Source organism: Pantherophis guttatus, chromosome 1 (genome assembly GCF_059756535.1).
Source record: "Pantherophis guttatus breed Tessera chromosome 1, ASM5975653v1, whole genome shotgun sequence".
Lineage (NCBI taxonomy): Eukaryota > Metazoa > Chordata > Lepidosauria > Squamata > Colubridae > Pantherophis > Pantherophis guttatus.
In genome coordinates this window covers 207,717,835-207,740,986 of record NC_142063.1, presented here as the reverse complement: position 1 = coordinate 207,740,986, position 23,152 = coordinate 207,717,835, and the positions used below count along the sequence as shown (strand labels likewise).

Genomic DNA, 23,152 nt, shown 5'->3' with positions numbered 1-23,152 from the left:
GTGGAGATGTACAGCTGAGTATCATCAGCGTACAGATGGCACTTCACCCCAAAACCACGGATGATCTCACCCAGCGGCTTCACATAAATATTGAACAGGAGGGGCGAGAGGACTGACCCTTGCGGCACCCCCCATGTGAGACGCCTCGAGGTCGACCTCTGTCCCCCTGCCAACAAAAACTGCGAGCGGTCGGAGAGGAAGGAGGAGAACCACCGCAAAACGGTGCCCCCTATTCCTAACCCCCTCAACCGCTGCAGCATGATACCATGGTCGATGGTATCAAAAGCCGCTGAGAGATCTAATAGGACTAGGACAGAGGAGCAACCCCTGTCCCGAGCCCTCCAGAGATCATCCACCAACGCGACCAATGCCGTTTCTGTGCTGTACCCCCGCCTGAAGCCCGACTGGTACGGGTCTAGATAGATAGCTTCATCCAGGTGTCGGGAAAGTTGTCGTGCCACCACGCTCTCAACAACCTTCGCCACAAAACGAAGGTTGGAGACTGGACGATAGTTAGCTAATTCAGCCGGGTCCAGGGAAGGCTTCTTGAGGAGGGGTCTCACCACCGCCTCTTTCAAGGCGGCAGGAAAGGCACCCTCACTTAGAGAAGCACCTATAATCCCCTGGAGCCAGCCTCGTGTAACCTCCCGGGAGGCCAGTACCAACCAGGAGGGGCACGGGTCCAATAAACACGTGGCGGCACTAATCTTACCCAGAACTCTGTCCACATCCTCGGGAGTCACAGGATCAAACTCCTCCCAGATAACATTCTCAAGACCTGCCCCGGTCTCCTCCCGTGGACTCATCCAATCGGAGTTCAAGCCATCCCGAATCCGAGCGACTTTATCATGCAGGAATTGCACAAAATCCTCAGCACGACCCTGCAAGGGATCTTCCCGTACTCCCCCCCGAAGAAGGGAGTGGGTCACCCTAAACAGGGCAGCTGGGCGGTTCTCTGCAGATGCGATAAGAGTGGAAAAATGGTTAGATTTTGCCGCTTTTATCGCCACTAGGTAGGTCTTGATATAAGACCTCACCTGTGTCCGGTCAGAATCGGATTGACTAGTCCTCCAAATGCTCTCTAGGCGTCTTTTCCGACGCTTCATCTCTCTCTGCTCCTCAGAGAACCAAGGAGCTAATTGAGATCGGCATCGGGTCAGAGGCCGCAAAGGCACGACGCGGTCCAAAGCTCCAGCGGCCGCCCTTTCCCAGGCGGCCACCAGTTCTTCAGTCGAGTCGTGTGTTAGAGTCTCAGGAAACGGCCCAAGCTCCGTCAGGAACCTTTCGGGATCCATCAGGCGCCTGGGACGGAACCATCTGGTTGGTTCCGTCTCCCTGCGGCGGGGGAAAGCGGTAGGAAAGTCTAAGTGAAGGAGCGAATGATCTGTCCATGACAAGGGTTTGATGTCTAGGTCCCCTCTACCAAATGTCTTCTTTCAGATTTTTTTTTTAAACTGAGAAATATAATTCTGGGAAATTATACTTCCAAGCCTTTTCTTCAGATGGTCTTTTGCTATTATGTTCAAAACAAGTCAACTCAATTTTGAAAGATAAGTTTCTGGATACAGAAGGTCACTTGGATTTTTTAAAATACACATATGGTAGAATTTCCCAGTTATGGAAAAAAGATTAACAGGAACAAAAGTTCCATTGGATCCCGTATGCTAATCTTATTTATAAAGTTAGAGTGAATCAACTCAGCTAGTTCATCCTCATGTCCCTCTAACCATAGCATGAAGACCCCCATTAACCATTGTTAAGCAACAATCCGCATGACATCACCTGAATTTCACCTCTAGCCAGCTGCAGGGTCAGCTGAAGCTGCCTTTAGTTGCTCTGCTGTTAAAGTGATGTTTTAATGGCACTTTTCTTCCAAGATAAACCTTGCGGTACAAACAATTGACAAGGCCTCCAAGGTAGTGTTGATGACAACATGGTCTGAAGCTAGGATCCTCCCATCTCTAGTTTAGTGTAAAGTGATTCTAGACCTCGTGACTACTAGTTGTATGGATGTTATGCAGTTGTTTGTAAATTGTCAAGACTTCCTATGGAATCAGCAGTATAAAAATACTATGTATTATTAAATCATACAGACTGAGCCAGCTTCTATCCATCTTTCCTCCGATACAGTTATCAGAGAAGACATTGCTACATCTACTGTTCTGGTTCCATTGTTGTATATAGTGAAGTTAAATTGACAAACAATTTAAGATTCAATCTCAGCTTCTTCATTTTAGAGCCTAACAGCCCCAAACACTTGGTCAGGACTTTCACCATATCCATGGCACATCCCTGGGATATGCACTTGGTTTTCCTCAGTGTATCAGTGATTCTACATCCAAAACTGAGGGATGATCTCCCCTCAGTCACTTCATGTACTTAAGTGAGCAGCCACTGGATGACTTCTCCTCTTCTCCCTTATTTCCAATAACTGGTATAACCCACTCAGAAAGTAGTAGAATCACTACAAGTTGCTCTCAACTTTCTACCCTTGTAAGCAGTCCAGGATGTTTTGGTGAATAATACTGAAGTCCCTAGAAATGTAAAAGACCCAAGAAAGACCCATTTCCACAACCAGGTCCTGAGCCTATCATCCAACAAGAGCAATCAGTGCTGTTTCTGCCAAAGTCTTGAGGCCCACCACTTTTTCAACAATTTCCCTAAAGAAATTGCTAAATAAGCAGATAGAGTTTTGAATCCTGAACTAATCCAGACTTACACGTTCAAGCTGGCAAGTAAATAAATAAATAAAATGGAGGATCTCTTACCTCAAAGAGGAATTCCCCCCCATAATAGAGGAATGTCTACATCCCTAATGCCCTGAACTTAACGATACTAATCCTAAACTAAACATATTAAATATAATAAATAATCTAATAAGTAAATATAATAAGTACAAGTAATAAATATGTTAAATAAGTAATTTTTCTTTAAGATGTTTTGTTAATTTATCCATCTTGGCACATTCTAAAAAATTTTTTATCAACTCTTCTTCTGTTGGTATATTTTCTTTTTTCCAATTTTGTGTGCATACTATATGGGCAGCTGTTATAATATGTAAAATCAAATATTTTATTTCCTTAGTGTATTTTTCAGTAAATATCCCTAATAAAAATGTCTCTGGTTTTCTGCTTATGGGTGTTCTATTATTTTCTCTAACCATTTTTTAATCTTAGCCCAGAACTTCTTTGCAGCTGGGCATGTCCAACAGAGATGGTAATATGTTCCGTAGCTCTTGTTACATTTCCAACACACTGGAAATTTACTCGGAAACATCTTCACAAGTCTAGCCGGAGGTAGAGGCCATCTATGAAATATCTTCAACTGGTTTTCTTATATGCCGTGGACATAGTTAATTTTGTATTTATTTGCCACAGTTTTTCCCATTTTTCCAATTCTATTGTGTGGTTAAAATTTTTTGCGCATTTAATCATTGTATCTTTAACTATTTCTTCTTCCATTTTATATCGCAGCAAAAATTTGTATATTCTACTAATTAATTTCTCCTCCGTCCCTTGTATAATTTTATCCAATTCATTTTGTTCTGTCTGTATTGCATTTGATTTTGTGTCATCTTTATATTTCGACCGAATTTGCGTATATGTCCACCAATCAATTTCTCTATTTAAATCTTCTTCCAATTCCTGTTTTGATTTCAAATTTCCTTGTTCTTTTAATATATCTCTATATCTTATTATCTTGTCCCATCCAGTTAAATTTGGATGTTTTAATGTTTCTGTAGGTGAAATCCAAATTGGTATTTTTGTGTAATGTTGTTTTTTTATCGTTACCCAAATTAGTAGCAATGCATTCCTTAGTATGTGTCTTCTAAAATAACTATGTGTTTTATATTTTTCGTCCCAAAGTAATGCATGCCATCCCACTTGCAAATCATGCCCTTCAATCACTAATGTTCTTTTATCCCTTAACTCCATCCACTCTTTCAGCCAGGTTATACAAGATGCTTGGTAATATATCTCCCATTCTGGGGGAACTCCCAAGTTTTTATGGTCCTTACGCATCTCGACCTGATGCCGGGCCCCTTCCAGGTGATATCTCCAGGTCTTAAAAGCCACCTTTATGGCCATATGGTGTAGTTGCACTCTGCCGGATTGAGCTTCTGGGAATAATAGGCACAAGGGAAGAGGGTACCGCCGGGTGCATGCTCCTGGAGTAACACCGTCCCCACAGTGATATCAGATGCATCGGCCTCCACGACAAACGGATGGTCAAGTCTTGATGCTTCAGGATGGGTTGATGCTGTCATGAAGGCTTGCTTCAGATTCTTGAATGCTCATTGCTCCAGGGCACTCCACTGGAAGGGAATTTTTTTCTGAAGGAGCCAAGTGAGAGGCACGGTCAAGGAAGCAAAGCCAGGGGTAAAAGTCTGGTAGTAATTCACAAAGCCCAGGATTCTTTGAACATCCTTGGCCGATGTGGGGCCTGCCAGTTATGCAACACCTCGACCTTGCTAGGTTCCATGGCTATGCCCTCAGGGGATATGCGGTGACCCAGAAACTCCACAGTCGACTGGTAGAAGTAGCAGTTCTTCAGCTTGGCATATAACTGGTGCTCCCAGAGCTGTTGCAGAACTAAATGGAGATGCTATTGATTGCTCTCCTGAGAGGGGGAGTAAATCAAAATGTTGTCAAGGTAAATAACAACAAACCGGTCCAACAAGTCATGGAAGTTTTCATTCATGAAATGTTGGAATTGGTCAGGCCAAAAGGCATGACTGTATACTCGAAATGCCCATACCGGGTGTGAAACACTGCCTTCCACTCATCTCTAGCCCTGATCCGAACCAAATTGTACGCCCCCCCTCTCCATAAATCTAGTTTTGTGTCCAATTCAAACGTTCCTTTGAGCCATTCCAATTTCAGTCTTTGTTCTCCCCACTCCTCTTGCAATCACGTTCTAGATGTTGTTTATATAAATAAGCATAGAAATTTTAAGACATGATTAAAAAATGGAAAAAGGAAATCTTGGCAAAAATTGTAACTGAGTAAAATGTATTTGAATTTGTTAAATTGTATAAGTTATGATAGGGCCAATACTTTGTTCATAAAATATCCCACTCCACTTCCTCCTCTGATTCGGTTGCTGGAGGGGCCGGCGGCCGACAGCTTGATGCCTAGATTCTGTAAAAGAATAAACACTGTGTTGCAAAATTGATTTTATTTTTATTACCAAATGTTGCATAACAACTTTTCTACAGAATAAAAATATGTAATGTCTTAAAAACTGTATCATTTACCTTTTGAACGCAATCAGGTGTTTCTGTGGACTCTTCTCTGGCAGAGACTGAAAAATGTTAAACAAATATTTTAGAACAAAGTAGGGAATGTAAGCATGGTAACCATCTATGACCGGATCGAGTTTTTGCTCTTGAAAGTTATATTTTATGTTTATGTTTGAAAAATAATAAAAAATATTTACAAAAAAAAAAAAGTAGAGAATCATTAACTGAAACACGTCTATTTCTCTCCAAGAAATGGAAGGACAAATCTTACCGTCTTGGTCTTCCCTGGACTGGTAGGGATACAATTTCGGAGCAGATGTCATCAATTGCCTGATCCCGAGCCCTTATCAGTTCTCTGGCTTTTTCAATTTCTTTTGAAACCTCCTGTAAAAAGAAATTGGTGAAGTACAATCAAAATTAATGTTTTATATATATATATATATATATATATATATATATATATATATATATATATATATATATATATATATATATAATACAAATACAAACAATGCAAACATAGTACATATCTAAATACAAAAAAAAGGGGGGGGAAATATGAATATTACAGTCCACCCCCATGCCAGAGACCTTTTTTTTCCTTTTATTTTTTCTTCTATAACAACTATAAAAGATATACAATATATTCTAACTGTGCCCTTATCCCCTCCAAAACAACATATATTTTTGAGTAGGTTTATTCCCTTTGCCTTCCAACAACACTGATTTTATAAAATCCCCGCATATTTCATTATAATTGTTTGCTTTGATCATCCCTTTTTAAAATTCAATTTCTGTTGTTAATTTATCATTTGTTGCCATACTCCAAATTTCATTATACCACTCATTTCTTTGAATATCCCAATTTCGTCCCCAATATTTAGCCATCACTAATCTAGCTGCCATTATCAAATTTACGATCAATTCCTTTTTTGTTTCATTTATATCCTGTTTTTGCAACAGTAATGCAATTCTCAATGACTTATCTAAATTTACATTCAGAAGTGCTCTAATTTCTCTAAGCACCATGTCCCGTATTTTTTGTGCACTATCACAATCCCACCACATATGTTTATGTGTTCCAACCTCTTTCTTGCACCGCCAACAAATATTTGTATATTTACCATCTATTTGATTTAATTTACGGGGTGTTAAGTATCACCTCCATATCACTGTATATTCATTTTCCTTAACTCTAATTGACATATTCTTATATACACATCTATTCCAAATATTTTTCCAATCATTATTATTTATTTATCCTAAATCTGATTCCCAAATTAATTTTAAACCTTTTGCTCTTCTAATTCAGTTAATATTCTATATATTTCCCCAATTTTTCCTTTACCTATATATTCTTCATTCACCTCACATTCTTTTATAATCATTTCAAATTTTGTTAACTGTCTATCTTTCTCCTCAAATCTTTCTTCCACTTTGATTCATTTCTCTAATTGTATTAAATTCAACCAATTTAATTTAATATCTGCTAAAACGTTTTTTAGTTGTGTTACATTCTTTATCTTGTTCTTCCAGTCTTCCCATTTATATATCTGATTTTCTTTTGGTTTACTACTCCATTCTTTCAATTCAATCTTAGGGAATTTCTCCATTTCCACCACCAGTGTTAAAGGAGGAATTCCTGGCATTGGCCGATATCTCCATTTATTCCACAAATCTATCAAATTTTTTAAAAAGATATTTTGAATAATTAAAATTAACTTTTAATGCATGATGAAATCTCGATTAACAAGCTTGTTCTAATTTCTTACTATCATGTACAATACTTACAGTCTTTGCTCTTCTGATGACTTTCTGGTACATCTCGTATTTCTCCTTTAGCACCTTGTACTCCTTAGGCATATCTCTGTCAGCATCTCCTGGCAAAAAAATAACAAAAGAACTAGAACTTGTACAGTCAAACTTAAGATGAAATAAATCACTTTTCTTTTTAGAATGAAAACAATTAAAATATTAAATTATAATGATATTCACTTTCTGGATTGTCTTTTATTTTCTTCTCCAGCTCCTCATTCTCCCTTATTAGAACAGCCACTTTGCTGGCTAAATGGCTGTTCTCCTCTTCCAACTAAGATGCAGAAATTACAAGAAGCAAACATCAGTCATATAATATAAATATGTGGACAAAAACAGCATGGTGAGAGAAATGAATGACTTACAGTTCTTATAGTCGCATCTTTTTCAGCCAGCTCTCTCCTTTGCAGCAACGCAAGTTCTTCTATGCGTTTTATTTCTGTATTTTTATGGAAAAAGACTTGTGCTATTAAATAATATTCACAAAAGACATTAAATATTATCCCACCAACAACACTGAAAGTTAAGGCTGGCCACTAAATAGGAAGGGTCAGGTGTGAGGCTGAGAGAGGATTGCTTTTGTACCCCCACTCCTGCTACAGGTTTTCACAGAAACAAAATAGTTGGTTACTTACTTTGGTCTCTTTGGTACTCTTTATATTTCTTCAGACACACCTGCCAAAAGAAGACATTTTCAACATCTGAGGACAAGCCAACTGGAGGAGGCGAATTTACTAAGTATTATAAACCATATCTGGATACAATCATACTGGCTGGAGTCTTATCTAGTTGCAATGTTCTTTGGCTGTGCTCTGGCCGTTTTTTCTAAAACACTTTGCAGTAGTTCTGGCAAAATGCTTGGACCATAAAGCCACCTTTTGAAAAGCAAGGTAACTACATCAATCTATTGTCAATCTTACATTGTAGCATCTTCATGTTTTCATATGAATTTATATATGCTTCCTCTAAGGAAAATGTTAATACTTGCAGTGCGAACAAAATATGGTAGATTTAGCTTTTTAGCAGCAATTCTTAAACAGGCTGAATACAGATGAAGCTGCTGAGAATAATTATTTTGTTGTCCTTCCCTCTACTTCTAAAAATCTGTAAAGAAACCTTTAGCTCTAAATGTGTGTGTGTGTGTGTGTGTGTGTGTTCCCTCATCTCATGTCTCTTCCCTGTAAAGGTCAAATATTTATTTTCTTCTCTTTTCGTAGGCCTTTATGTGTATTATTCTCTCAGCCAGGTTTTCTCCTACGTAAATCAAGATCTTTATACAGCCATAGTTCAGTGAAGCCTAGAAACTAGTGAATGGGGTGTGGCTAACTGAAGAAGACAAATTAGTCAGAAATAGATCTATCTTAGTCTCCCTTAAATCTCACAATAGACAGCAAAATGCTGGTTTGATGTCTGATAAAGCCTAGAAACTACTGAATGGGATTTCACTGAACTATGGTTGCATAAAGATCTTGATTTATGTAGTAAAAAACCTATATGTGTGTGTGTGTGTGTGTGTGTGTTTTCTCAGGTTTTCGCGGGTGTTTGTATGTAGGTCTTTGGTTATTCGGGTCTTCTCCCACGTAAAATTGGAAGTGTCTTGGCGACGTTTCGACGAAGTCTCATTCGTCATCTTCAGGCTGGTGTTCTCGGCTTCGTGCTTCCAGGAGCAATGTGAGATCGCAGCTGTTTCTTCCTTTTAACTGCTAGTGGGGGTGTGAGCTGATTGGGTGGGAACTTGGTTGTGTTCTGATTGGGTGGAGGTGTATTCTGATTGGTTAGGGGCTTGGCTGTGCTCTGATTGGATGGGGGTTGGTTGTGCTCTGATTGGATGGGGGGTGTTCTGTTTGGGTGGGGGCTTGGTTGTGCTCAGCTTAGTCTGAGTTGCAGGGGGATTTGAGCTGGTGAGCTGCGTTGTTGTTGTTTGGCTTCATGTTTGTGGCCGTGCGAGCTCTTCACGGCCACAAACACGAAGCCAAACAAGAACAATGTATATATATATATATATATATATATATATATATATATATGCTTGGATTAATGAAAAGGGTTGATTTTTATGTGCTCTGCCTCTGCAGCTAGTAGAACATAATAGATTGCTTTCTGTTAAATTAAATCAGGCTAATAAGATAGGAGCTAAACTGAATTTTCTTGGGATTTTATTTATTTCTTTATTCATTTCTGGGGAAGTATGTCTCTATTGAAGTCAGTGTGAGAGAAAAACAGCAATTTCCATAGGCTGTACAATTTGGCAGATTGAACCCATTTTTCAAAATATATTGTTTCTAACTCTCTACACAATAGATTAAAAAATAGTACTGCAAAAAGTCCTCCTAGAATTTGTTTTCAATTTGCCATGCTGCATCAAATGAAAATGGTGAAGCCCACATTTTGTAGGATCAACGTCCGGGGATTAGGTTCTTTGTTCTTTCTCCACTCCCACTGCTTCATTGACTGGTCTTGGGGGCTTGCATAAGCGTACCAGCATGCCTACCATCTCTGTCCTAATGTTTTCTTTTATTCGTATCCATTTCATGTATTTATAATTATGTTTACACTTGTATCTGTCTTACAATACATGCTTGACGAATAATACAAATCATCTTTGTTTATTTGCTTGCCATCTTTCCAGAAGTCAAAATCAACATGATTCCCTATTTATGTTGAACAAAAAGTTTCTGATGTGAACATAGGGGGCTATAACTGAACAAGGAGAAGTAGCGCACCTCCTGCCTCTGGCCTGTACTTCTGAGGCAATGCAAAATGTGCTCAGGCAGCCCAGTTTTCCAAAGATGCATCATGAGATGCTTTCGTCACTCTAAGTACACTCCCAATCCTATTTCTTTATGAACATCCACACTGCTGCTGAAAGTCACATCAGAAACATGCTTGAGCAGAAAGGACAATCTTGAGAAATTAAGGGTCCTTGGTGTTTTCTGAGCCTGGTTCCTTTCTTGCAGATGTTTCATTTCCCAAACTAGGTAACATCATCAGTGCTAGGAAGGAGTGGGGTTTGCTCTCAATTTATTTTCTAGTAGCTTGCCCCGTCACTGTTGGAGGGAGTGGTCTTGGAGATTTTTTGTTGCACTATTTACATTAGCTTGTTTGGTACTTCCTTGATTGGGGTATTGTTTACTTCTTGATTGTTTGTAGGATGTTAATCTCAATGTTAGTCTATGCTCATCTAAGTGTTGTCTCGGTGGGAAAGTGTTTTGGTCTTTTTGTTCCCTTTTTTTCTTGTTGACTGTCTCTTTTGCACAGTATGTAGTTATTGTTTATGTCTATATCTCTTGAGGGACAGTTTGTCAGAATGCTAGGCTTCCAGGAATTCTCTCATGTTTTTGGACTTGGCTTGGTCTAAGATGGTCAATAATATAGATGCATAAAAGCAAACTCTGTTTTGCCCAATAAGATTGTGCAACATTTCTAGGGCAGAAAACCAAGCATTGCCTCATAATCTTTCTTTTTCTTATAAAAACCTATGTCATAATTAAGGCCAAATTTAGCATCACTAGCTCAGTATTTCTCAACCTTGGCCACCTGAAGATGTGTAGACTTCAACTCCCAGAATTCATGCCGGTGAGAAAATTCTGGGAGTTGAAATCCAGACATCTTCAAGAGGTCAAGGTTGACATACACTGTCCTAGTTAGTGGAGATGGGGAGGGGGAGAGAGAGAGAGAGAGACCCCCTACTGACTACATCCATGTTTTCATTAATTTTTGTGGCAGCACAAATCAATGGTGGGCAAATGTCTTCTTTCAGATTTTTTTTAAACTGAGAAATAAAACAATTCTGGGAAATTATACTTCCAAGGCTTTTCTTCAGATGGTTTTTTGCTACTGGGGTCAAAGCAAGTCAACTCAATTTTGAAAGATAAGTTTCTGGACACAGAAGGTCACTTGGATTTTTAAAAATATACATATGGTAGAATTTCCCAATTATGGAAAAAAGATTAACAGGAACAAAAGTTCCATTGGATCCCGTATGCTAATCTTATTTATAAAGTTAGAGTGAATCAACTCAGCTAGTTCATCCTCATGTCCCTCTAACCATAGCATGAAGACCCCCATTAACCATTGTTAAGCAACAATCCGCATGACATCACCTGAATTTCACCTCTAGCCAGCTGCAGGGTCAGCTGAAGCTGCCTTTAGTTGCTCTGCTGTTAAAGTGATGTTTTAATGGCACTTTTCTTCCAAGATAAACCTTGCGGTACAAACAATTGACAAGGCCTCCAAGGTAGTGTTGATGACAACATGGTCTGAAGCTAGGATCCTCCCATCTCTAGTTTAGTGTAAAGTGATTCTAGACCTCGTGACTACTAGTTGTATGGATGTTATGCAGCTGTATGTAAATTGTCAAGACTTCCTATAGAGCCAGCAGTATAAAAATACTATGTATTATTAAATCATACAGCCTGAGCCAGCTTCTATCCATCTTTCCTCCGATACAGTTATCAGAGAAGACATTGCTACATCTACAACATACAGTAAGATTAAATCTCAGTTTCTTCATTTAGAGCCGAGATGTCAAACTTGTGCCATAACGGCGGCGTTACGTGATGTATCAGGACTTTTTCCCCCTTCGCTAAACTGGGTGGGGGTGGGGCCAACACGTGACGCATCCAGCTCGTGGGCTGCGAGTTTGACACTCCTGATTTAGAACCTAACAGCCCCCAAACACTCGGTCAGGACTTTCACCATATCCGTGGCACATCCCTGGGATAGGCACTTGGTTTTTCTCAGTATATCAGTGATCCTACATCCAAAAGTGAGGGATGACCTTCCCTCAGCAGCTTCATGTACTCAAGTGAGCAGCCACTGGATGACTTCTCCTCTCCTCCCTTATTTCCAATAACTGGTATAACCCACTCAGAAAGTAGCAGCATCACTACAAGTTGCTCTCAACTTCCTACCCTTCTAAGCAGTCCAGGATGTTTTGGTGAATAATACTGAAGCCCCTAGAAATGTAAAAGACCCAAGAAAGGTGCCCTTCCCCAACCATCCACCAGGGGCAACCAGTGCTGTTTCTGCCCAAATCTTGAGCCTCATCACTTTTTCAACAATTTCCCTAAAGAAATTACCAAAGAAGCAGATAGAATTTCAAATCCTGAACTAATCCTAGAGTTACACATACAAGTTGGCAAGTAAATAAATAAATAAAACAAAGGATCTCTTACCTCAAAGAGGAGTTTCCCCCCATAATAGAGGAAAGTCTCCATTCCTAATGCCCTGAATTTAACGATACTAATCCTAAACTAAATATATTAAATATAATAAATATAAATATAATAAATAAATAAATATAAGTAAATATAATAAATATAAGTAAATATAAGAAATAAATTAATAAATATTGTGTGTAAAGTAATCTAAGTAAACAAGTATATTAAATAAAAAATAAGCAAATAAACAAACAAATAAGTACTGAAAAGTTAAAGAAAGTCAAAATCTGATCTAAGCTACCACTAGTCAACGCGCACACAGAGTAAAACTCATCAGTGAGCAACTTTCATTCAGCCCACCCAAAGATTTTATATACCTCCCCTTTGTGAGCTCATCTACCTCTCAGCACCATTATGAAGCATCACCTCACAAAGGAAAAGCAAAGCAAACTCATGGGCTGAATGAAGGTTACTCAGAGTTTTATTTGTTTTTCAATATTTCAATATTTTTCAATATTGGTAAAATATCAGTAGAAAATCCTGTTGAGGTGTTTGGTGGAATCAGAGGATTAGCTAAGAAGAAAAATGCCACAGAAAAATTAATGCCATTGAAGAAAGCAGGGAGATCTGTGGAGAAATATGCACAATTTAGAAGGAAAAATGGTACAGAGGAAAGAATTGGAGAGATTTCTGTGCTTGGCAGAGTAACTACAGCATGGCTCTTAATCCACCATCCTGTACTTGCCTTTTACTCTTGGGAAAAACCAAACTTCAAGACAAAGACAGTATTCAAATTTAATTCAGCAACAGCCCTTTATTTTCTGCCTGAGCTGTTTGATATACATACTGCAATATGTTGCATGGCCATTATTGCTGTGATACAGTGCACTTTTCTTACTGTTTTTCTGTCCACAGCAGAGCCTTTTGGATGATTAGAATAAATGACAGAAAATCTATTACGTCTAGGAAGCATCTGTGTATTGAGAATTTAAACAGAAAACATTCATAGATACGCTATGTCATAATGATGCCATTATTTAATTCATAAAATAGTAAAATATGAATTGCATTGGGGGTGCCAGTTTGTTTCCAGGTCCAGTTCAATGTGATGGTTATCACCTTTAAAATCCTTCATGTAATGGGTTCTGTTTACATAAGGAAGCATCTTGTCCCAACTCGTCCCACCCAGTTAGGTAGAGAGCAGTGGTGAAATCCAATTTTTCTTACTACTGGTTCTGTGGTTTGGTGGGCATGGTGTGGCTTGGTGGGCGGGGCAGGGGAAGGATACTGCAAAATCCCCATTCCCTCCCCACTCCTGGGGGAAGGATATTGCAAAATCTCCATTCCCACCCCACTCTGGGGCCAGCCAGAGGTGGTATTTGCCGGTTCTCCAAGCTACTCAAAATTACCACTACTGGTTCTCCGAACTGCTCAAAATTTCTGCTACCGGTTCTCCAGAACCTGTCAGAACCTGCTGGATTTCACTCCTGGTAGATAAGGTATGTTACAGACCCTGTCAGTTAAAGAATTCCTACTGGTGGGATCTAAGAAGACACCATTCTCTGTCATTGTCCCCCAACCCATGGAACATCTTGGCTCCAAAGCAAGATGTTGGCCGCCATTCTCTCAGCTTTCCAAAGAGCAAGAAAACCAGGCTCTGCCAATTCATGTGTGGATCAAAGAGCAACATGCCACTTTGGGAATGGCTGGTGAAAGCACTCCCTTGGCCTCATTCAGTTTTCATTGTTTCAGCTCTTATCTTTTACACTGTATGTTTTTATCTGTAAACTGCCCAGAGTCAATTAGGTGGGCGATATCTAATTTTGATTAATAAATTAATAATTAATAAATCAAAATTATCATATTATTATACCTTTGTGAATTTATCCATAGCATCCCTTTCCAGTTCACCCCACAGATATAAAAGCCATGCTAAATTCTTGTTATATTGTTGAAATGGTAAATAGTTTCGTTTTAAAATAATGAACAGATGGCAAAGTTACTCATAGATCTATGTGTAACTTCATCATCTATGATGAAACAAATCATCACTTAATATCAGGGGAGGGAAAGACTATAGAAATGTCACTCAAATGTATCAGCAATTTAAAAAAAAAATCTGCAGCAGCCTAGCTATTTAAATTATATCTTCATTATTTTAGGCAGGAAGACAATGGAGCTCTATAGAACAACGTTTAGGTATATATCTGCAAGAAGCCGCCATGGGATTCTTACAGTAATAATGTTTGTTGTTTTAGAAGCTCCTTTGGCAATAAGGGTAGGAATAGCCAGCAACACATTTTTGACAACATCTTAATTTAAAAAGTCTGTAAGCCTCTACCGATTAAAAAGCTGGGGAGAAATTTCCATAATTGCCGTTGTACATAGCAACTTGCATATAGACTTGGCAACTCTTCCATTAACAGCCCACTCACACGGGCTCTATTTACATTGCTCTTTTTTTTCTCGTAGAGAACTGAGCCAAAAAGGGAGTGATGAGAAATATTTTTGCTACCAAAGCTGATTATCTCAGCAGATAATATTGCCAAACTGCCATCATTAGCAGAAGAAAAACACCATGTATTGGTTTTTATATGGTTTCCAGGAGTGAATGTGCTCCCAAGTTTACTAATAATTTTTCTCATCAAGAGGGGGTCCTGTGAACATTTTTTTGGCAAAACCCCACCAATCCTACAGAGATTCAAAAGTGCATACATGTGAGAAGAATTGCTATTTTATCCCACATGGACTTTGCCCAGCTATCTCAAATCCATTAGAATGCATGAAGTTGAAATTTGCTGTAAACAAAGCAGTCTAAAAGATGACAAATGTTCCTATACTCAAAATAATGCTTCCTTCTGGCCCAGTTACATACATGCACGATCATCATATGGAGTAAAAAGCAGTATTTTGATATAGCAAGGAAGAGGGTGGGGGGGAGGGAGAGAGGGAGGGAAGAAGGAAGGAAGGAAGGAAGGAAGGAAGGAAGGAAGGAAGGAAGGAAGGAAGGAAGGAAGGAAGGAAGGAAGGAAGGAAGGAAGGAAGGAAGGAAGGCTGCTCTTCTGTTAATGACAATGGTAAAGACTGTTAATAACTTGGATCAGTCTCCTTGGAATACAGCATTATTTCCATCCAATTCAGTATTCGGAGTTTGACTGGGAACATCACAGACATTGATACTGGGATGGGGAAAAGCTATTTTTTATCTGCTATATAAAATCTTATGTCAGAAAATATCATTAGACTATCATGTATCATTGCTATATATAATTCCATTATAATAATATAGTCCTATTACAATATCATAATATTCCACACTGGACAGGCATTTTATCTCATAAAGTAAATTGAAATACATCATAATCAAAAAAATCTTGTTAATATGAATCTGCAATAGTTTGCAGAATTGATCCCCCTCAAACCAGATAAGACTATTCTGAAATCTGTTTCTAGTAAAATCAAATATGTCTTATTGCTCAGAAAGGTCCTTTTCTCAAAAAATATGGAAATAGACTTCATTGCAGTGTATTGTTGGCTGACCTTTACATATTTCTTCTATTCTTTGCTCCAAAAGGCATTATACGCATGTAACTTCCAATATGGGAACAATTTGAGTTCTAATTAGGCAAATCTCAGATGGTTCCACCACTGATTTGTTCATTCTTTCAATATTATTCTATGGGACACACCAAAAACATTAGGTTAGGTTCAAAAAAGGGACAATTAGAAATGCTTTAATCTTCTTACAAAGGGTATGTAAACACATCATCACTTCATAATGGTGTTCATATACTTGACATGCTAGGCATATGAATCATATTTTTGCTCCGCTATTAAATATAGCAGAAGCATCTTGTCAGGAAATGAACAGTATGACAGTCTGCTTATAACACTTCAAGATCTTGCCTTGCCAGACCTCATCAAAAATCTAACATGCTCTTTTTAAAAACAATTGGGACAAGTTAGCTTTGTAAAATGATCAAGAATGGCTTTTACAACCTTATAAATGATGGAAGATGCTCTATACATAACCAGTTAATACAAGTAGTGACTTTCCAGGATCTCTAGCAAAGATTTTTCATACCACAAGCTTACCTGGATCCTTTTAGATAGTGACACCCAGAACTAAACATGAGTATGTTGATGGATATCATTGAAAATTATGATCCCTATTGTCCCCAAAGAAACAAAGAAACTTCTACAGTAGTTCCTATCAAGCAGTTTGTCAACAGTAGCCTATTGTAATATGAGGTTACTATTATATATGTACATGAAACTCTGATTCTTTTAATTTTTGCAAGATAGTTTTCAGGTCAAGAAACTGAAAATTGAAATTTTATGAATATTTTTGAAAGTCTGACAAATATATTCTGCAATGGTTGATGAAATCACAATCTCAAGTGGATTCCTAAATATATAATTTAGGTACTTGCATTCATAATAAAGCACCAGTGACAGAAGAATTGATAATTAAGAATATCTAGTATGAAAGAGAGGCTTGTAGGAGCCCCAGGTATATACTATGTTACTTGGCAGATTCATTATTATATGGCATACCACTTACTGTACACTAGCATCAAAAACTGGTTTTTCTGATTGAGTTTTTTATTTTGACCTCAAGCATCATGGGTTATATGCATATGTTGAACTTATAAAGTACCCAGAGTCACTGCTATGAGATGGAAAGCCATATATATTATTATATTATCTATTATCTATTATCTCTATTCTACTCTACTCTACTTTTCCAATTATATACCTTATGGAATTTATGATAGGTAGATAAATTCTTCGCATCAAATATTTTCCAAATCAGCATCCATACTGTAAACTTTACAATCCTATGCATGATTAGACATGCATAACCAAGTCCCATGGAGTTCAATAAAGACTGAAATCTTAGTCTATAATCAATTTTTTGTAGAGCTATTATTTGCTTACCTTACATTCAGAAAGTGTCCATTTTGTACAACTTATGTTGAAATGAAGTAATTTTGAAAAAGCAATTCTATAAAACTAATATACCTATGCTCCAGCAGGTTGCTTAAAGAAAATAAGCCACTTCTGCTACAAATAGATTCTTTCATCAAAACATAAATTCAGCTCTTTAAAAATTTGCTTAGTTCTGCAGCTGTGATAACTCTCTTTACAGTGAACAAAATGTTTAAATCATTTAAGCTGAGCCAGTTTGTAACACTAGGAATATAAAAATGTTGAGAGCATGTTTCCCTACCAACCATGTATAAAACTGTTCTGCCTGAAACTGATTTTTGAGTCACATATTTATTTTCTTCTATTTGCACTACTGAATGTTAATGTGGATTTACTGTCATGTGCAATTATTCTCATAGAGATCTGACTGTGCCTTAGGTTCTTGGGTGAAAAGGTCTGTATATATATGGAATGCTCACCAGAGTGGCTGATCAGCCTCTGAACCAGGTTTGTGGCTTCACACATTCTCTCTTTCATATGGCTATGCTCTCCTCCTAGAAGTTACAAATAGAATGCAAGAAAAATGACAAGACCTGTTGGTGAGGAGGCAATGAACGTAGCCCTCCCCTTTTGGGGGAGGGACTCTCAAAAATTATCAGTCTTGTTGGCAGCTCGGTGTAACCTCAAGAACCATCCTCTCCAAGGGAATTAGAAAAACAGTAGGATCTTGCCGAGCTGCGCTGGACTCATTTCTAAGAATCCAGTTTTGACATAGTCTCTGACACTCATTTTATCACATTTAATGCAGCCTTTCAAGTAGTGAACTGGATGGCCCAGGGGTTGCTTCAGGGAAGTGGTTAGAAAGCAACAGGATTCTGTTGAGGTAAAAGCATCCTTTCTTTCTTGTTCAAAACTGGTTATTTGCAGGTTGCTTTCTTGTTTGACTTTTTAATACATTTGCTGAAATATTACAGTAGGGTCAGCAATGTTTACTGCTTAGGTTTGAATGTAATGAATTTAGAGTCAAAGGACTGAACTGACAATTGTAATGATGCCGTTCATGATATATGTCACAAACACAATTGGTGATTACTTTTCATAAGTATAACCCTATACTTATAGGGTACTGATAACCCTAATGCAAAGGGGTATACCTTTCATTAGCTAGAGTGTGGCAGACTTCACACAGTATATCAGAAGTCACATTTCAAAAGTCCGGGGGGTTTTTTTGGTTTTTTGTCTGTTGTTTTTTTTTAAAAATATTATTTTTATGTGGCTTCTGGTAGATACAAAATTCCTTCTGCCAAATGGGTTACAGCTTTTTGTGAGGAAAAAAAAAGCACATACACTGAGACCTTTTTTGCAGTATTATTGTTCCTTCAATGAGTTCCTTTTTAAAGATAATACTTTTTCTTTAAAAAGAAAAAGGGAAACCCCTATATTGCTAAGAAACTAGAATGAAAGACAAGAAGGGCTATAAAGTAAAGCCAAAACTCCCTACAATACTCCATTGTTCCTAGGAGGCAGCAAATTATGAGACACTGAGGAGTCACTAGTGCTATCATACTTCCAACGGGGCAAATTTAAGCTTTACTTTGCTAGCTTCTCTTCAATCCCCCAGACCTTGACTCAGAAGTTCTACGGCATCTCTTTGCCCATATGGAAAAGAGAAAAAGAGGCTGGTCTTATTTTCCTATCAGTGGCACTGTTTGTCTCCTGATTATTGTTACAAAACAGTAAAGTCAGCTTCTGTGGACTTCGCAGATACAGGCATATATTTTGTATTGCTTTACTAGAGAAGCAGTTTGCTATTGCTTTCTTCTGATTTTTTTTCTTTTAATTTCCTAGTCTAGCCAAGAGTCTTAGATTTCTGAGTTTGTCCAAGTGCTGCCCACTTAGCTTGGCATTTCTTTGGAAGCTATTGAATAACAAGGGTGACAATGTGGGAAATTCTGGGATTCCCCCAATGCTTCTGCCCCTGGGGACAAAGTGGACTCTCCCAATGTCACCTGAAACCTGCCATCTAGGAAGGATGAAAGCAGCTGTAGCTGTTTCTCCAATGCTCATTTGCTCCACCTATCTCTAAGGATGCAACAATCAGAGGTCCAGCATTCCAACAAAACTGTCAAGAAAATATTTCCTCTAGCCAGCAACCAGCATTGACAGAGCCAAATGCCAAGCTGCAGCATATGGATGGGGATTTTTTTTTCATCAGGTCTGCATTTCCCTGGCCTCAGTGTGTTGGGAACTGCATGATAGAAGATCTATAACTGAGTAATATGCGTTTGGCATGCACTCAGTCATAATTCAAAACACACATACTACAATAAAAAGAACATATGCAATGACTTTTATACACTATTGTATACACTTTTATTTGTACATGATTTCATATTATACAATCTTATTTGACTTATATCCCACTGTTATTTATGTGCACCTGATCCATTTTTATATATACTTCTTTGTAGCAAACATATTTTGCTAGCTCAGACCTGCAATGCAAAATGCAAAGAGGTCCTTAGTGAGATGGATAACTTTGTTTTGCTTAGCTAGTATATTAATTCAGAAAGTGAGAAATGGGTCAATGAGCTAAAAATTACACAGCAAATGAAAATGATGTGTTAATACATTCTAAAACCAAACAGAGAAGCATGCTTCTTTAATCTCTTTCTAGCACCATTTTGTATGCTTGCTAGGGGAAAAAAAACACAAGATTGCTCTTGCTAAAAGTTTAAACTGGTCTTTTGCCAGAAGTCGTGTAAAATGAGGATGAGACTGCCAAAATTTACTGGAAAGGATTTAAATATTTGGTGTAATCCAGGAATCTTTGGGGATATTAGTCTAATTCAAAGAATAACTAAAGAGTATATTAAAAGCTACCCAAACTTCTGTGTTGTCCAGTGATAGTCTCTTCAGGTGCTTTCAACAGACATGGAGCAAGTTGCTCACATTAAAAATTAATAGATTATAATCAAAGGCAAACCTGGGGAAAACAGGTGGCTCAGAAAACTATTTAGGATTATAACCAAGAATAAGAAGAACTGTTAACGATTTTTTTAAAAAAAGCTACAGGTGCTACAAAAGGATTTGGAGAAGTCAATAATTGAGACTAACATACCATTTGTTACAGAATCCATTTACTAGCTTTGAGGAAAGCTTGCATAATCATTTAGAAACTGTGAAGAGTTTCAAAAATTAATTGATCGGAAATAGAAACAGTTTAAGAAGATGGAATAGAAAAAGGACACAATTAGCCATTTTAAACTATTACCAGTAGTTGTATCATTCAAGATGCTGCTTCTTCCCAATTACCTGTCTCATTACGTCTGGCAGAAGAGGCATGCTCCTGGTCCAATCTTGTGGAACCTTTTCTCTCTCTATGCCCACCTTTTGGAATATCTCTCCCACAGAGATTAGAGCCTTCCTGAACCCGTCAGGCTTTTGCAAGGGCTTAAAAGACATGCTACTGCACTGGGCATGGCAATCTGGAGGTATGGTTGAATCCATGCAATGACCGTATTGATTTGATATTGGTTAGTTTGTTTTTATCCTGGTTGTAGGTGCTATCATTAAGTGTTGTACCTTATGATTCTTGATGAATGTATCTTTTCTTTTATGTACACTGAGAACATTTGTATCAAGACAAATTCCTTGTGTGTCCAATCACACTTGGCCAATAAAAAATTCTATTCTATTCTATGTGTACTGTTTAATTATTTTAGCCCCTGAATTGGACAACTAAACTTTAGGCATCCAACTTTAGGTTGGACACCTAAATAGATAATATAAATAAATAAATAATCATGAATGTTTATGAGAAATCATGATTAGATATTCAACCACTGTAAAATTTTAATGGCTTTGATAACAAAGGATATTAGTCAATATAGAAGAAAACCAAAATACTAAGAAGCCAAGAAGACCAAATTGAAATTTTGGAAAAGGCTGTATAAAAACTTGGGGAGGAAATAGTTGAGATGTGTATCTCAAGCAATTTTATCTAAAGGAATTTAGGGTTATAAGAATTCAATATTGTTGAGAATATCCAAACTAATTCTGCAGCTGTTTAACATGATGACCAAGATTAAATTATTAAGAGAAATAGTAACTAAGCTAGTTTGAGATACCATTGAGATAAACATTTGAGATACCATTTGGAATTATTTGCTGTTATAGTCTTATAAATAAAGATAGCTTCATTTATAATGAAGATGCATTTTAGCAATAATTCTTTGCTGCTGGTTATCCTAAAATTCAGGTTCAGAGAATTTTATTTAGACCTTTCAAAGTGCCGAAAACCTTTATTAAGCAAGGTAACCTGGATCTTACTGCTAGTAGAAACTATCAGCTCTAAGTAGACAGAATTTAAAAGAAAAAGAGATTGTGGAAGCAAAAATTCTTGTGGAGGCACAAATCCTTGTTCTGTATTAATATTTATCTTAATAGTTATTAATACAATGGAAACTGAATTATTTCACTGAATAAAAGGTCTCTGAAATGAGAAATCTTTCAACATAACTATTACATTAAGTTGTTGAAGAAATTCTCATCATGGATAAATATAAACATTTCAAGAAATTTAAGTTAAGAACTAGATATTTAATCAGTGCTTGGTTAAGACTAAATGAGCAAATAATTGCATAAAACCTTGGTTTTTTTCAGTCATGGGTTCAATTGCTAAATAATTCATAATTTCTGCAAAGTAAAATAGGGCAACGTGTTCACTTAGTAACATTCATGTTCTGTTTATGCCTTCCAACCTAATCAAATGTTATAAAAATAATTTCAGATTATTTTTAATGCCTTTGTGTACTTTATTATGATTCTACAGATGGATAGATAAATTAGTATGCCTAAAGGAGCATGGGGCATTTTCCTGAACATAGGTTAGATGGAACCGATTGAGTCTGGAGACTATTAGGTCTAACAAGAAAGATTTCATATATTTTTCAAATGTACATAAATAGTATTCAATAGATTATACTTTTGCACAATTACTGATAGAAAAGTAATTATATCTTCTTTAGCTGTGAAATTAGAGTGCGGTCATTTTCAAACTTATATTACTATTTTTTTGATTAGAAGTTTATATGAATACATACATATCTTTATGAATGCAAATTAGGAATTATATTTTATGATGAAGGCCCGTCACCTTAATTTAGATATATTTAGTGAGAATTCAAAAAGAGTGAATGTAAATTGTCTAAATATATTACTATATGGTATTGGCATTCAGTTTGGGGAGGGTGATGGGAAATGTGTCAAGATATTCCTTGTTATTCCCTGTCCATTTCATCAATGATCCAGGAAAGCTAAGGAAAACAATTTTCCTACTTTTTGCTAGGTATTTGGCAGATAAAAAATTGCTCATATTCATCTCTTAGTTACAGGTCAAGATACTTGATAACAGAAGGCCCTTGATCCTTGCCTTCAAGATTGATTAAGTAGTCGGGGGACATAAGATTAATGTATCACTGGAGAAGGGAACTGTACCATCCAATCTTAAAATAACTTTTAGGAAATTTCTAATAAAGATCTCTTCTCTACATCCTAATGTACTGGATAACCAATCTCCATTTTATTATTTGATTGCTTCAAAGCTACAGATTCCTTAGAGGATATGTATTATCTAAACCCATATCATCTGGCTTCATGTATGGATTGGAAACATGAAGTTTGAGTTCAGGGGTGGGTTCTAAAAATTTTTACTACCAGTCCTGTGGGCGTGGCTTATTTTGTGGGCTTGGCTTGATGGTCATGTGACAATTCTTTAGGATTTAGCAGAGGTACTGGTCTACCAGGCTTTTAACTGCTTGCAGAGCTGTACCGGTCTACTCATTTGTTTTCGGAGGCACTGTTCTACCCATTTATTTTTGCATGCACCGGTCTACTCATTTGTTTTTGGAGGCACCGGTCTACCACCACACTGCCTTTTAACACTGATCAGCTGTAGGGCAGCCCTTTGAAGCCCCGCGCCAAGAGTTTAAATAGTTTT

At 37.5% G+C, this 23,152-nt stretch overlaps 1 long non-coding RNA gene across 1 annotated transcript in view; it reads right to left on the bottom strand.

Annotated features, from left to right (window-relative positions):
- Positions 1-5,588: 5,588 nt before the first annotated feature.
- The window catches only part of LOC117674136 (uncharacterized), a 46,931-nt gene continuing 29,367 nt past the window's right edge, over positions 5,589-23,152 (bottom strand). Inside the window, exons 3-6 of the long non-coding RNA XR_015731291.1 lie at positions 7,693-7,732; positions 7,423-7,496; positions 7,034-7,122; positions 5,589-5,626 (exon numbers count right to left, since the gene is read on the bottom strand). This is a non-coding gene — a long non-coding RNA (uncharacterized LOC117674136). The remainder of the gene's footprint in view (positions 5,627-7,033; positions 7,123-7,422; positions 7,497-7,692; positions 7,733-23,152) is intronic.